Source organism: Pristiophorus japonicus, chromosome 3 (assembly GCF_044704955.1).
Source record: "Pristiophorus japonicus isolate sPriJap1 chromosome 3, sPriJap1.hap1, whole genome shotgun sequence".
Lineage (NCBI taxonomy): Eukaryota > Metazoa > Chordata > Chondrichthyes > Pristiophoridae > Pristiophorus > Pristiophorus japonicus.
The window spans coordinates 319947561-319963153 of NC_091979.1; positions in this window are offsets into that span (position 1 = coordinate 319947561).

Here is a 15593-nt window from a genome sequence, read left to right on the forward strand (position 1 = left end):
GTTGAGATTTTTTTTTGGCTGAAATATACATTGCCAACTTTTCTCAATCATTTTTTCATCATTTGGTCCAGTTTCTCGAACTGATACTGGAACTCATGGGCTGATTTAGGAATGGCAAGTGCACACATGCACATTTTGCATTGCATTGTCTTTACTCCTTGGAGTTCAGAAGGATGAGGGGTGATCTTATAGAAACATTTAAAATAATGAAAGGGATAGACAAGATAGAGGCAGAGAGGTTGTTTCCATTGGTGGGGGAGACTAGAACTTGGGGGCACAGCCTCAAAATACGGAGGAGCCAATTTAAAACCGAGTTGAGAAGGAATTTCTTCTCCCAGAGGGTTGTGAATCTGTGGAATTCTCTGCCCAGGGAAGCAGTTGAGGCTAGCTCATTGAATGTTTTCAAGTCAAAGATAGATAGATTTTTAAGCAATAAGGGAATTAAGGGTTACGGGGAGCGGGCGGGTAAGTGGAGCTGAGTCCACGACCAGATCAGCCATGATCTTATTGAATGGCGGAGCAGGCTCGAGGGGCTAGATGGCCTACTCCTGTTCCTAATTCTTATGTTGTTATGTTCTTATGTAAGTCTATGAAATACTTTTTCCTCCAAAAGTCTTGCAAAATTTTAGACTGCATAAGAAATACATTTAAATAAGATATTTTAATTCTTTTTGGACTGATTCAATCCTTATTATTTTTTAAGTATTTATACCATCAGTAACTTGCACTTTTGATTCCATGTGATTATTTTACCTGCAAATAAGACTAATTAGTTTTAACCTGAAGATGAATGGTGTTCCCTGCCTTTTGGAAAAGATTAAAGTGTTTAATGGGCATCTCACACGGGTCTCTAGTGCATCGTACTTTAATTAAGAGATAATTGTTAGTCTTGTAACATACATCCCATTCATGGTATGCCTAAAGTGTAAGAATGTTAATCAGAAACTTGGTTTGCTTATGCCTATAATCTGTGGAAACAAGTATTGGAAGAAAGATTTAGTTGTAACAATGTGGCTTTGAAGTGGCAATTCTAAATCAGATCATTCTGTACGTGCTTTGGAGAAAACACAACAGCTGGGAGTAAACACATGAGCAAGTGAACCATTCTCTTAGGGATATGATTCCTAAATTGGTACAGATAGATTTGGAAATGTGCTAATTCTTAATCCTTGTTGACTGCCATCTTGGCATTCTCCCTACAGTGAGAAATGTAGTGCTTAAACACATGACATAAAAGATTATTAAAAATCAGAAGGAAACTATTAACCGTACCTATATAACTGTATTTTGCGTGTTTAAAATGTTTCTAACAAAGTTTTCCAACAGAAGCTTGTGTCTTTTTGAGAAGACAAGGTCTTGAGTTCATGGAAGTGCTCACTGTCAGGTGTAGCTCCCAGTATGCATCTGTGCCTACAACTTCCAGCATTTTCTTTATGGTCGCCAGGTCGACGGACCATTCAGCGAGAATCCAGAATTTGCTGTTTTTAGGCCCTGCCTCGTCTTCTGTTGCTGTCATTAATGGCAAATCACAATGGTTTAACACCACCCCCCCGACCCCTACCAGAGAAACTACTTTTAGAAGCAGTTACAGTAACCAAATTATTTGTATAGAGCAAGGCAAAGCATGAACTCTTCAACAGTTTCTGAAGTAACTTTGCTGATAAAACAATGGAAGTTATTGTACTCGAGGAGTTGTTTATTTAACAAATATTCCACCTGTGACAAAAGGAGTTTGCAATTTGAAATTTTGCCACTGCTTAATTTTTATTTATATTTCGTAATGTGTTCTGAATGGTTATAGCTCATGATTGTATCCAATCACAAGACAGTTCAATGTGAGAAAAAGTGCTTAATATTTTATGCTTTAAATAAGATGCAAATAAATTTATTTTTATAAACTAAAAGTGCAAAACAAAACAAAGTTAAGTACCCAAAATAGTTAAAAAATAAGTAAGGTTGCTGTTAGATTGTATTTAGGTACTGGATTATTTTATGCTTCCCTAAGATCTCACTTCTATCTTCAAACGTGATAGAGTATCTCAGCATACCTCTTGGGTGACCATCTTTCTGGAGAGTACGATCCCGGAATTGCTCATACGTAGCTGGTACTGTTAATTCTGCTCCGGTGAATCAATTTTCTGATATCTAATGCAAATGTATTGCCTCGGATATAGCGATAACGGTGTTTCCCTGTTGATCAATGCATCACTGACCTACTTGATGGATCTGTGCGCTATGGATTGACTCGAGTTACAGATGCACTCTGAGATAGCTTGGAAGTTGTCAGAGACGTAAAAGTTCAGTGCTGTGGTGTCATTTATTGCCACTGCCAGTGCCACTTCTGTGGTTGAACTTGACTGCAGCCCACATTCCAGCAGATGGCACAACTCAAGCACGGCCTCTGTGATGATTGAGAACCTGTGAAGACAGTTATTCTTGAACATTCCAAGGTAAGTGTGCCTTGGTCTGTATGTATAGCTATGTGGGTAAGGGCAGTCCCCTGATGGTGCAAGTGAACCTGCCTTGATTTCCTCCTTTTATCCTCTTCTTCCTCCACCATAACATTTGACCATAATGGAATCAATTTCCATATTCAAACTAAGATTGTAGCACTCAAAATACAACTTAAAGAACTAATTTCTTCAAAGGCCAGGCATCTTTAGTCTTTGCCACCTATTTTACACTAACAAGCTGAATGCACGATACATTTCTAATGAGAAGATTAGGAAATCCCATGCTCAGTCCTTACTAACAAATGAATTTTACCAGTTAAACAAACTCATCAAGCGAGACTCCTTTAGGCTATCCTAAACTCCAGCACAATGTGATTGGAGTAGGGATTCGGCAAAATGGATCTCTTGGTCTCCATAAGCCTTGATCTCAATAGTGGGAATGATCCCACCAGTCAGGAAATCTATTGGGTCATGAATACCAGCCAAAGCTTAAACTTTCAGCATGTCATATACTGAGTTATTAAACCATACAAATAGATTCATTTTAATTTTGCATCAAATGGAAAATCTTTATAAATATGAAAATCATAATGTATAGATATTTTTGTAAGTAGTTTGGATTATTTGGGGTGAAGCAGTAACCTTTGTCAAAGGTAATATTTACTCCAAGGGTTCTGGCTTGATTTTCAGGCTATCCAATGAAACACTAGTTCATGATCTGCTGATTTTACAGTCAGTTCACATCTCGCCTTGGCGTGGATCTGTTAGTCATCGTTTTTTAGTAATTGGTTCTTATTCCCCGCTGTGCTATTTTTGTAAAATTCTAGCCTTTTGATAACAAATAGATATGTATCATGATTTGGGTCCGGAGAGATAATTAAACTCAGATAATGCACATTCAAATCCTTTCCATTCCCTTTATATATAAATAATATATCAATTCTTTGCACTTATGTTTATAACTGCACAATCATGTATATTGAAAGCCGCTTTCCAATCTTGGGTTCCAGTCTCCAATCTCTACAGATCTATTACAATCTATTTCACCTATTCTAAGACCCTGACGCTACCATACAATTCAGTATTATCTATGAGTTTAATTACTGTAGTGCCAATACCCTCCGCCAGAATATTGTGACTTCAGTGGTACCTTACAGTGGCATTTCCATACTCAACAATAATACACTTGGAGACACTTGGTTATAGAGCTGGTAAAATAATTATACCTGAACTTATATAGTACCTTGTCATGTCAAGACTTCTCAGTACACTTCACATACAAAGTGCAGTGACCTAATTATGTAGGAAAAGATGGCCGGCATTATACATCAGCAACGACCCACCAACAGCCCTGAGTTTGGTCAGCTCTCCCTCTCACTTGTATTCTCCTGTTCTGCCTATGTCATTCAACATTCTATTGGCTTTGTTGACAGCAGCTCTGCTTTGATTGGACACATTTGTGTGTTGCCTACTAAGACTCCTAGGTCTCTTTTGGCTTCATCCATAGCCATTTCAACACCATTCATGGTGTACGTGTGCAGCTTCTTTGTTTATTTCTATGTGCAGTGTTTTGTGCTTGTCTGTATTAAATTTCATCGGCCCAGAAATCCCGATTTCTCCTTCCTGCGGGCGTTCGACTGCATTCTAGAAAAAATGCGCACTTCCCTGAAGCTGCTGCACCCACGAGAGATCCCGGTCCTGAGGCCGCCATTGATTGCGCATCTCAGCGCGTGCACGTCAGGACGTGCGCAGGACTGGAGCTGCAGTCACATGGCTCTGGGCAGTCAATCAAGGTAAAGTATTTTCTCATTCATAATAATGGGAACTCCGTAAGTTGGACTTCCCATTATTATTAATGAGAAACCCCCGCCAAACACACAAAACAGGAATAAAAAATAGAAAAAATACACTACATATTTAACATTAATTTAAATTAAAGTTATTTATGCATTATTAAAAATATATATTTTTCCAAATTTTATATATTTTTTAAAAATTATGCTTTAAAATAAAGTTAACGTAGTGGGCAGGGTTTTTAAAAATAAAATGTTTTTTTAATTACATTTTTTATGTTTTAAGTGTGTTTTAAATCTCTTACACCTGTAAAAGTAGGTATGCGCCTGCTTTTACTCGGCGCAAGAGTTTTCAGGACATCCAATGGGCAAGATATGGGCAAATACCGCAAGCTTGCCCATGCGAATGTCCTGGATGTGGAGATGCATTGGATCTTTCAAGCTTTCCAGGGCCTGTACACACTCCGTGCGGACCCAGGGAGGCCTGAATTTCAGGGCCATCTGCTATTGCTTCACCCACTTACGTTTTTTATTTCTGAAGTGCCTCTCCCAATTCCATCACCCCTTCTAGTTCAGTATTGTAATATATGTGGGTAGGACAAATGAAGGACAGAGACACGATGAGTTCACGTGCTTGCTTTATTAGGCCAGAGTGAACTGAACACGCTCATACTAAACCATGTGACAAACCATGTGATAATACATTACACTGCTTTCCCCTTAAAAAAATGTATATATTTCCCTCTCAAATACAACAAAACAATGGTCCCACCTTTCCCAGCATAACAAAAATTCCTGGCTTTTTTGCTTTTAAATGAACTACAAATCCAGTTTAATAACAGGTTTGTGGAGCCTTCCTGATCTCCTTACAGAAGCTTTCGGTGCTGAACCAGTTTTTGGGCTGTTTTGTTTTGGCTCTGAACTCAAAGATGATCTTATTTCTATCTCAGACTTGTTTGAACCTGGTACTTCAGTTACTAAAGTCTGAACTGAGTCAAACTCATGTATGAGTTCATGACTGATTGGTGTCATAATAACGTTTCTGACTCAACTGTTTCTGGTCAACTGTTGAGGACAAATTTGGTTGACCAAGACTCAATCATATTCTCAATCTCCTCTTCATCTAGAGTTCTGCTGGAGTATGTCCAGTTGTAGTGTGCGGAGTAGGTCTGTACTTCAGCAAGAAATTTGCCAAAGTTTGCTTCATGCTGAGTCCCGAACAACCCTGCAACACTTGCTTTTTGAGAGCTTCTTTCACTATTCTGACTGACTTTTCGGCTGCTCCATTTGAAGTTGGATGATATGGTGGAACGAGAGTGTGTTCAATACCATTCCATGAATACTTGGAATAGAGCAGAAAAGAACTGAGGACCATTGTCAAAAACAAGCTCTTCAAGTAAGCCGTTACATGCAAAGATAAACCTCAACTCATCTATGGTACCTTCAGTTGTAGTATTTGAACCCATGTGTTTCACTTCAATCCACTTTGAGTGACTATCTACAAGCACCAGGAAATAATCATTTGCTTTCTCACAGAAGTCTACATGTACTCCCTGAAAAGGTCTACTTGGCCATGACCAGGGTTGTAGTGGCATGTTGGGTGGTTTGTTTCTGCAATTTTGGCAAATGTCACGTTTGTGATAAGTGATTGAAGATCACTGTCCAATCCCAGCCAGTAAACAAAGCTTCTTGCAATTGATTTCATACTGATGATCCCTGGATGTTCAGTATGAAGTTCGGCCAGAATTCTATCTCTCAAAGAAGTAGGTACCATGACGCTGTTTCCCCCACTTGATACAACCTCACTCACAAGACAATTCAGTACGACTTTAATGGAATCGTTTCAATTCATACACTGATCAGTCCATCCATTCAAGGTGTTTCTGTAGTGTACGTAGGCACCTTTAATAATGACTCCACGAGGCAGGGTATGATACTTAAACTTAATTCTGTAGTCCTTTATTTGCAACTCCCGAGTGAGGACACCAAGCTGTGTGCTCCTTTATATACTGGGTTACCTGAAGTGTGCAGGTAACCCTTAGGTCTCCAACCGCAGCACCCTCTGGTGTACAGGTAAGATGTGTACGGTGTAAGGGTACATTCAGTGTTGCATAACATCACACAGTAAACAGGCAACCATACACAGCAACACTCCCCCTCAGCATTTTTCATATCCTTAATTTCATGACTAGGGGAGGTGATCAGTGGTGGGCTAGGGGAGATTGTGGTGAGGGTTGTGTGGTTGCCAGGTATGACCTCTATGCTTGAGGCTGGCCTCGTACATTTCCCCTCCCTCGCACACAGGCCATGTGGGTGCCACTGTTGTGGGATCCCTCGGGGGGTAGCTACGGCAACAGTGGGTGGTGTGTATACACTGTGATGTGGGTGGTTCTGGGGTGGTGGGCAGGGCCACAAGACTGGGTAGACTCTTTATCCACCATTTGGGATGAGGGTCAGGTCATCCCAGGGTTTGCCAGGGAAGCTGGAGGCTATTCGCCTCCTGCTCCTCGTATTGGCCCTGGTGGCCAGGGGCTGTAGGGCTGGTCTGGTGCCGGTTGCCATTGGTGGTGGCTGGGCTGCCCAGTGACCATTGTCCCTGTAGTGGGTCTGCTCCCACTGGCTGTGTGTGTCCTGCAAGGGGCATCACGTTTGTTCCAAGGGTCCAGGCTACATGATCTGGTGGCCTGCTGGACCTGGGGGTCTCCCACAGGGGGATTCCATTGGCATCAGCATGGTCCCTGTAGGACCAAATGTCCTTTGGCAGTGTCCTACTGGTATACATGACACCTTGGCTCTGATCACACATAGTCGAGCCTGCATTGCACATTCTATCATTTGCATCACCTTTGGGTGTCCTGGTTTCAACAGACATGCTTACATTAGGTATTTCACATTCTCTATCATTATTGTTCAGCATAATATACCTGTTCTTAACCTTAGTGACACCTGCATTCATCTCATCAGTCACATTAGTTAAACCAGCATCACAATTCGTGGTTACATTGCATACATTTTCATACTTGCACCCTTTAATTGCATCTTTAGCTTTAAAGTCCGTGTACTCAAACAGTTGAAACTTGCCCTTTAAATTTCTTTGGTTACCGGTCTCCTTTAAGGGAGCCTTCAAATTCGATTGGTCGCTCAGTGTCACATGTCGCTCCTCCATGCTCACTCGTGGTATGGCTGCGGCCATTTTGATTTTTGGTTTTTCTCCCATGGTGCTGGTGCTGCAGCCATTTTCTGGCTCTGCTGCAGGTAGGCCGTGGTGGTCTTTTCTTCCACAGGTTCGACCCTGGATGTCGGGAATCCATTTCTTTCAACACCTTTCACCTCTTGGAGACCTGCCCCGGCCCGGAAAGTGAAGTTTGGATCCTCGGTCTCGGAGATTTCACCGGGGTGCTGTGGAATCGTCACTGTGCCGTCGAGCTGGACAGTGGAACTTCCAGATGCAGCGATGGATCCATGTTTGAGGTCGATTGCCAGGGACCAGAGGCCGTCGCCACTTCGCCTGATGTGGACCGGGTTCATCCAATTCCTGCCCAGCAGCGTGGGACTGTTGCCGGCTACAATCCACAGGGGGAATCCACAGGGACAGCCGCCCTGGGAGACCTGGACGTCCACGTTGCCAACGATTTGGATTTTACCTTAGGTGTAGGTGAGCAGCTGTGCTCGGACAGGAGACAGTTTTGGTCGAGCGGCAAGATTTATCCAAACTTTTTCAAAGGTCGTTTGGCTCATCGCTGACTGGCTCACCCCGTGTCGATCTCCTTGGAAACTGGGACCCCTTCGATGTCTACTTCCATCGTCCATGGAGAACTTCCGGTGGAGCAGGTATAAATTCCATACCCTTCTTCCAAGGTTTGAGCAACTTCCTCTTCATGTGGGTCAGAGCCCGGTTGATCAGCCAACTCATCAGAGATGCGGTGAGTACAGCTTTTTCTGCACATTCTCTGAAGGTGCCCTTTCTCTTTGCATGCATAGTCTTTGTAGCGGCACTGGTGGGCCCTGTGGTTTCCTCCACAGCACGGGGCCATCCGGTTTGTCCCATGTGGCGGACTCAGGGTTGCGGGACTCGGGGCAGCGTTTCTGCCCTTAGAAATATTCATGTGGTGCACTGCACTTGCCGGTTTAGAGTCCCTCAGTGCTTCATTTAGGCGGTCGGCAATGTCGCACGGAGCAGCCAGTCTCTTTAAGTGTTCCAATCTTTCTACAAAAGCATGCCAATCTTCCCCATCGGTAAATTGCTGAAAGATGCTGAGATTCAACATGCTGAGCGTGTGGTTCGTGACCTCGTATGCCCGTTGCCAGTTGTAGTGTATGTAGGCACCTTTAGTAATGACTCCACGAGGCAGGGTATGATACTGAAACTGTGTAGACCTGTAGTCCTTTATTTGCAACTCCCGAGTGAGGACACCAAGCTGTGAGCCCCTTTTTATACTGGGCTACCTGCAGTGTGCAGATAACCCTTAGGTCTCTAGCAGCAGCACCCTCTGGTGTACAGGTAAGGTGTGTACAAGTGTAAGGGTACATTCAGTGTTGCATACCAGTGTTACAGACATCACACAGTAAACAGGTATGCATACACAACAGTTTCCGTACACTCTTATCAGTACTGAGTCCTTGCAATCTCAGTTGCATTCAGGGGAAAGTCTTTGTCAACTGCACCTAGCGCGAAAATAGTATCTTCACTCCCAACACACAAGTCCTCATGTGGCAACCTGGAAAAGGCATCTGCAATTGCATTTTGCATTCAATCGTGTAGTCATATTGTGACAACAAAACTGCCCAACGTTGCATTCTTGATGCGGCCATTGTAGGAATGGCAGATTTAGGTCCCAAGATTGCTAGGAGCGGTTTGTGATCGGTTATTAGGGTAAACGTTCTGCCGATCAGGAACTGTTGGAATTTTTTGATTCCAAACACTATTTGTACGTAGTTTCTTTCGCTCCTTGTGAGGGTTCGCGATGCAAACGCGATTGGTTTCTCTTGGTCATCATCCATTACGTGGCTTATGACAGCTCCCACACCGTAACTGGAAGCATTACACGCTAACTTAAGCTCATGCTCTGTGTTTTAGTGCACACATAGAGCATCACAAGAGGGACTTCTCTTACAAGCATCATAAGCTTCCTGCTGCGCTTTTGTCCACTTCCACTTCTACATGAGATCGTGCAAAGGTGTGAACATGGTCTCCAACTCAGGTCGGAAATATGTATAGTTCTGGACCATTCCAAGGAAAGATCTTAACTGAGACACGTTCTGTGGCTTTGGAGCATTGATGACAGCGTCAATCTTTTACTTCACTGGTTGACATCTATTTGCATCAACTTTCAGACCAAGGTACACAACCTTGGGCTGCACAAAAGCACGTTTGCTCCTTTTCAATTTGACATTGTGGGCATTCAACATTTGAAGTATTAAAAAAAAAATGTCTACATTTTCTTCCTTGCTGATTGTTGTGATCGACACATAATCTGGATTGCATAAGCAATTTGGAACTCCTTGCAAAATCTTATCCATCGTGACCTGAAGATTTTGGAGGAGGACTTTATACCATAACGCAGGTGTCCTAAGGCGAGCTCAGGGAGGACAGAAACCTCCTGTGGAGTAGAAGGTGCATGAGTACAGTCCTATTTTTAAATTCATTCATGGGATGTGGGCATCACTGGCAAGGCCAGAACTTATTGCCCATCTCTAATTGCCCTTGAGAAGGTGGTGGTGAGCCGCCTGTTTGAACCGCTGCAGTTGTGTGTGGTGAAGCTACTTGCACAGTGCTGTTAGGGAGGGAGTTCCAGGACTTTGACCCAGTGACAATGAAGGAATGGTAATATATGTCCAAGTCAGGATGCAGTGTAACTTGGAGGGGTACATGGAGGTGGTGGTGTTCCCAAGCGCCTGTTGTTCTTGTCCTTCTAGGTGGTAGAAGTTGTGGGTTCGGCAGGTGCTGCCAAAGAAGCCTTGGCGAGTTGCTGCAGTGCATATTGTGGATAGTACACACTGCAGCCACGGAGCGCCGGTGGTGGAGGGAGTGAATGTTTAAGATGGTGGATGGTGGATGGGGTGTCAATCAAGCGGATGCTTTGTCCTGGATGGTGTCGAGCTTCTTGAGTGTTGTTGGAGCTGCACTCATCCAGGCAAGTGGAGAGTATTCCATCACACTCCTGATTTGTGCCTTGTAGATGGTGGAAAGGCTTTGGGGAGTCAGGAGGTGAGACACTCACCGCAGAATACCCAGCCTCTGACTTGTTCTTGTTGCCACAGTATTTATGTGGGTGGTCCAGTTAAGGTTCTGGTCAATGGTGACCCCCAAGATGTTGATGGTGTAGGGATTCGGCGATGGTAATGCCATTGACTGTCAAGGGGTGGTAATTAGACTCTCGCTTGTTGGAGATAGTCATTGCCTGGCACTTGTGTGCCGTGAATGTTACTTGCCACTTATCAGCCCAAGCCTGAATGATGTCCAGGTCTTGCTGCTTGCGGCATGGACTGTTCCATTATCTGTGGCGTTGTGAATGGCACTGAACACTGTGCAGTCATCAGTGAACATTCCCACTTCTGATCTTATGATGGAGGGAAGGTCATTGATGAAGCAGCTGAAGATATTTGGGCCTAGGACACTGTCCTGAGAAACTCCTGTAGCAATGTCCTGGGGCTGTGATGATTGACCTCCAACTACCACAACCATCTTTCTTTGTGCTAGGTATGACTCCAGTCAGTGGAAAATTTTCTCCCTGATTGCCATTGACCAGTTTTACTCGGGCTCCATGATGCCACACTTGGTTAAATGCTGCCTTGATGTCAAGGGCAGTCACTCTCACCTCACCTCTTCAATTCAGCTCCTTTGTACATGTTTGGACCAAGGCTGGAATGAGGTCTGGAGCCGAGTAGTCCTGATGGAACCCAAACTGGTCATCAGTGAGCAGGTTATTGGTGAGTAAGTGCCACTTGATAGCACTGTCGATGACACCTTCCATCACTTTGCTGATGATTGAGAGTAGACTGATGGGGCGGTAATTGGCCGGCTTGGATTTGTCCTGCTTTTTGTGGACAGGACATACCTGGGCAGTTTTCCACATTGTCGGATAGATGCCAGTGTTGTAGCTGTACTGGAACAGCTTGGCTAGAGGTGCAGCTAATTCTGGAGCACAAGTCTTCAGCACGACAGCCGGGATGTTTTCAGGGTCCATAGCCCTTGCTGTATCCAGTGCGCTCAACCATTTCTTGATATCACGTGGAGTGAATCAAATTGGCTGAAGACTGGATTCTGTGATGCTGAGGACCTCAGGAGGTGGCCGATATGGATCATCCACTCGGCACTTCTGACTGAAGGTGGTTGTAAACGCTTCAACGTTGTCTTTTGCACTGAAGTGCTAGGCTCCAGCATCTTTGAGGATGGGGATAGTCATGGAGCCTCCTCCTCCTGTTTGTTGTTTAATGGTCCACAACTGGATGTGGCAGCTCTACAGAGCCTTATTCTGATCCGTTGGTGTGTGATTGTTTAGACGTGTCTATAGCATGCTGCTTCCGCTGCTTAGCATGCATGAAGACTTGTGCTCCAGAACTAGCTGCACCTCTAGCCAAGCTGTTCCAGTACAGCTACAACACTGGCATCTATCCGACAATGTGGAAAACTGCCCAGGTATGTCCTGTCCACAAAAAGCAGGACATGTTGCAGCTTCCCCAGGTTGGCACCTCATTTTTAGGTACGCCTGGTGCTGCTCCTTCTACACTCCTCATTGAACCAGCATTTGTTCCCTGGTTTGATGGTAATGGTAGAGTGAAGGATATGCTGGGCCATGAGGTTACAGATTGTGGTAGAATACATTTCTACTGCTGCTGATGGCCCACAGTGCTTCATGGATGCCCAGCTTTGAGCTGCGAGATCTCTTCAGAATCTAGCCCATTTAGCATGGTGGTTGTTATGTATGCATGTTAATGTTGTACTGTAACACTAGACCTGAATGTATCTTCACCCTGTATATACTATACCTGTACACCAGAGGGTGCTGCTGCTGGGGACCTAAGGGTCACCTGGACACTGCAGGTAACAAAGTATAACAGGGAGCTCACCTCTTGGTGTCCTCACCCTAGGAGTTGCAATAAAGGACTACAGTCTGTACAGTTCAAGTGCCATACCCCTGCCTCGTGGAGTCATTAAGAGAGTGCTTGCATACACAATAACTGGGGGCGAGGTTACGAATTTCCACGCACATGTCTAATCTAAGCAACTTCCAAAAATTCGCTGATGGGGAAGATTGGGATGCCTTTGTGGAAAGGCTAGAACACTTTTTCATCGCGAGCGACCTGGCTGGGGACTCACCGATCTCACTGGCGAACGAGCGCAGGGCTATCCTGCTCAGCAGTTGTGGGCCCACTATCCATGGCCTCGTCAGGGACCTGCTAGCCCCAGCGAAGACGACAACCAAGAACTATGCGAAGCTCGTAACTTTAATACAAGAACAACTTAAACCAAAAGAGAGCACCCTCATAGCCAGGCATCGGTTTTACACTCACCGGCGGCCCGAAGGTCAAGAAATTGCTAAATATGCTGCAGATCTAAGAAGGTTGGCTGCACCATGTGATTTTGGCGACCACCTCACCGAAGCACTAAGGGACATCTTCGTTATTGGAATCGGCCACGAGGGCCTCCGCCATAAACTGCTCTCTGCGGACACTACGGTCACCCTGCAGAAGGCAATCAAAGTGAGCCAGGCTTTCATTATTTCGGTCTGCGACTCCAAACGAGTGATGATCCACACCCAGGACTCTAACCCGACGAGCACAGTGAACAGAATGGCGACTTTCAATGCCCCAAGTCCCACAACCCTGAGTCCGCCACATGGGGCCAACCGGCTAGCCCCGTGTTGGCGCTGTGGAGGAAACCACAGGGCCCACCAGTGCCGATACAAAGACTATACCTGCAAAGGCTGCAGCACTAAAGGTCACCTTCAGCGAATGTGTAGAAAAAGTTTTCCTCACCGAGTCGCTGAAGAGTTGGCCGATCACCCGGGCTCCGACACTGATGAAGATGAAGCTGCTCAGCCCCTGGAGAAGAGTACGGAATATATACCTGCTCCACCGCGAGTTCCCCGTGGAAAATGGAAGTGGAAATCAACGGTGTTCCAGCCTCGATGGAGATCGACACAGGGGCGAGCCAGTCGTTGATGAATCAGACGGCCTTTGAGAAACTCTGGGACAATCCCGCCAAACAACCCAAAATGTCCCCAATCCAGGCAAAGCTGTTCACCTACAAAAAAGGCAGCATCCCAGTCGTTGGCAGCATGGAGGTCCAGGTGTCCCATGGCGGTGCGATATATGCGCTTCCACTGTGGATCGTTGCCGGTGATGGTCCAACGCTGCTGGGAAGAAGATGGATGAAGCAAGTCCAAATCGGTCGGAGCAACGATGGCCTCCGTGCCCCAGCGATCGACATCCCACGTGGTCCCAAACTTGGATCCATCGCAACACCTAGAAATCCTACCGTCCAACTCGACTGTGTGGCGACGACACAGACTGCACAGCAGCGCGGTGAGGTGATCCAACCTGAACGACCAAACCTCACCTTCCGGGCCGTGGCAGGACTCCGAGGGAAGAAGATCAGTGCAGAAGGTAGATTCTCAGCATCCATGGCAGAACCTGGAGAGAAACCTGTCATTGAAGGTTGGCATGCAGGTACAACAGGCGGTTAAGAAAGCAAATGGCATGTTGGCCTTCATAGCGAGGGGATTTGAGTACAGGGGCAGGGAGGTGTTGCTACAGTTCTGCAGGGCCTTGGTGAGGCCACACCTGGAGTATTGTGTACAGTTTTGGTCTCCTAACTTGAGGAAGGACATTCTTGCTGTTGAGGGAGTGCAGCGAAGGTTCACCAGACTGATTCCCGGGATGGCGGAACTGACATATCAAGAAAGACTAGATCAACTGGGTTTATATTCACTGGAGTTCAGAAGAATGAGAGGGGATCTCACAGAAACGTTTAAAATTCTGACGGGTTTAGACAGGTTAGATGCAGGAAGAATGTTCCCAATGTTGGGGAAGTCCAGAACCAGGGGTCACAGTCTAAGGATAAGGGGTAAGCCATTTAGGACCGAGATGAGGAGAAACTTCTTCACCCAGAGAGTGGTGAACCTGTGGAATTCTCTACCGCAGAAAGTTGTTGAGGCCAATTCACTAAATATATTCAAAAAGGAGTTAGATATTGTCCTTATTACAAGGGGGATCAAGGGGTATGGCGAGAAAGCAGGAATGGGGTACTGAGGTTGCATGTTCAGCCATGAACTCATTGAATGGTGGTGCAGGTTAGAAGGGCCGAATGGCCTACTCCTGCACCTATTTTCTATGTTTCTAAAAGGATCACCGCAGCCTACCTCGCGGAGAGAGAGCAGATGGCGCCCGCACCACGAGGTGAAGAACCTGGAATCAAAATAGCCGCGATCAGACCACGAGGGGCAGTGTTGAGGGAGCAACACATGTTACCGAGTGGCGAACCGGATTGGGGCAAAGATTGCAAGGCCCTTTTAAAGGAGACCGGCAACCCAAGGCAATTAAAGGGACAGTTCCACTCGAGGCACAGCGATGCCAGTGATATTAAAGATAAAAGTGCAGTAAATGAATGCAGGTATACAAATGTAATGTTAAGTGGTGATGCCGGAAAAGCTAATGGGAAAAATGTAACGGATGCTTCTAAAAGTGATGTAAGTAACAAGTTTGTACCATTGAATAGCGATGCCAGAAATGCTAATGTGATAAATGTGACCCCGTACAGAGATACTGATACACAAGAAAGTGTTATAAGTGCAAAATGTGAAAATGTGAAGAGAGATAACAATGTCGAGTCGACTAGTGGCGATCGGAGCCAATGTGTCTTGTATGCTAAAGGTAGAATGATAAATGACACCGGGTTCTACAGGTATAATGTCAATGCCAGAGGAAACCCCTCCCCGTGGGAGACACCCAGGTCCAGCGGGCTTCCTGACCATGTAGCCTATGCTTACGGGACCAATATGATGCCCCAGGAAGGGCTCACACACACCCAGTGGGAGCAGACCCACTGCAGGGACAGCGGTCAATGGGCAGCACAGCCACCACCACTGGCAACTTGCCCCAGATCGGCTCTACCCCCACCTGGCCACTAGGGCCAGCACCGGGAGCGAGAGGCCAGTACCCTCCAGCTTTCCCGGCGGAACCTGGGATGACCAGACTTCCACCACCAATGGAGGACCCCACACAGCCCTGTGGCCCTGCCCACCACCAAATGCGACCACTTACCCATTCTACAATGGATGTACCTTACCCATTGCACTGGCTCCGCCACTGAGGAATCCTCCAACAGTGACACCCACAGGGTCTT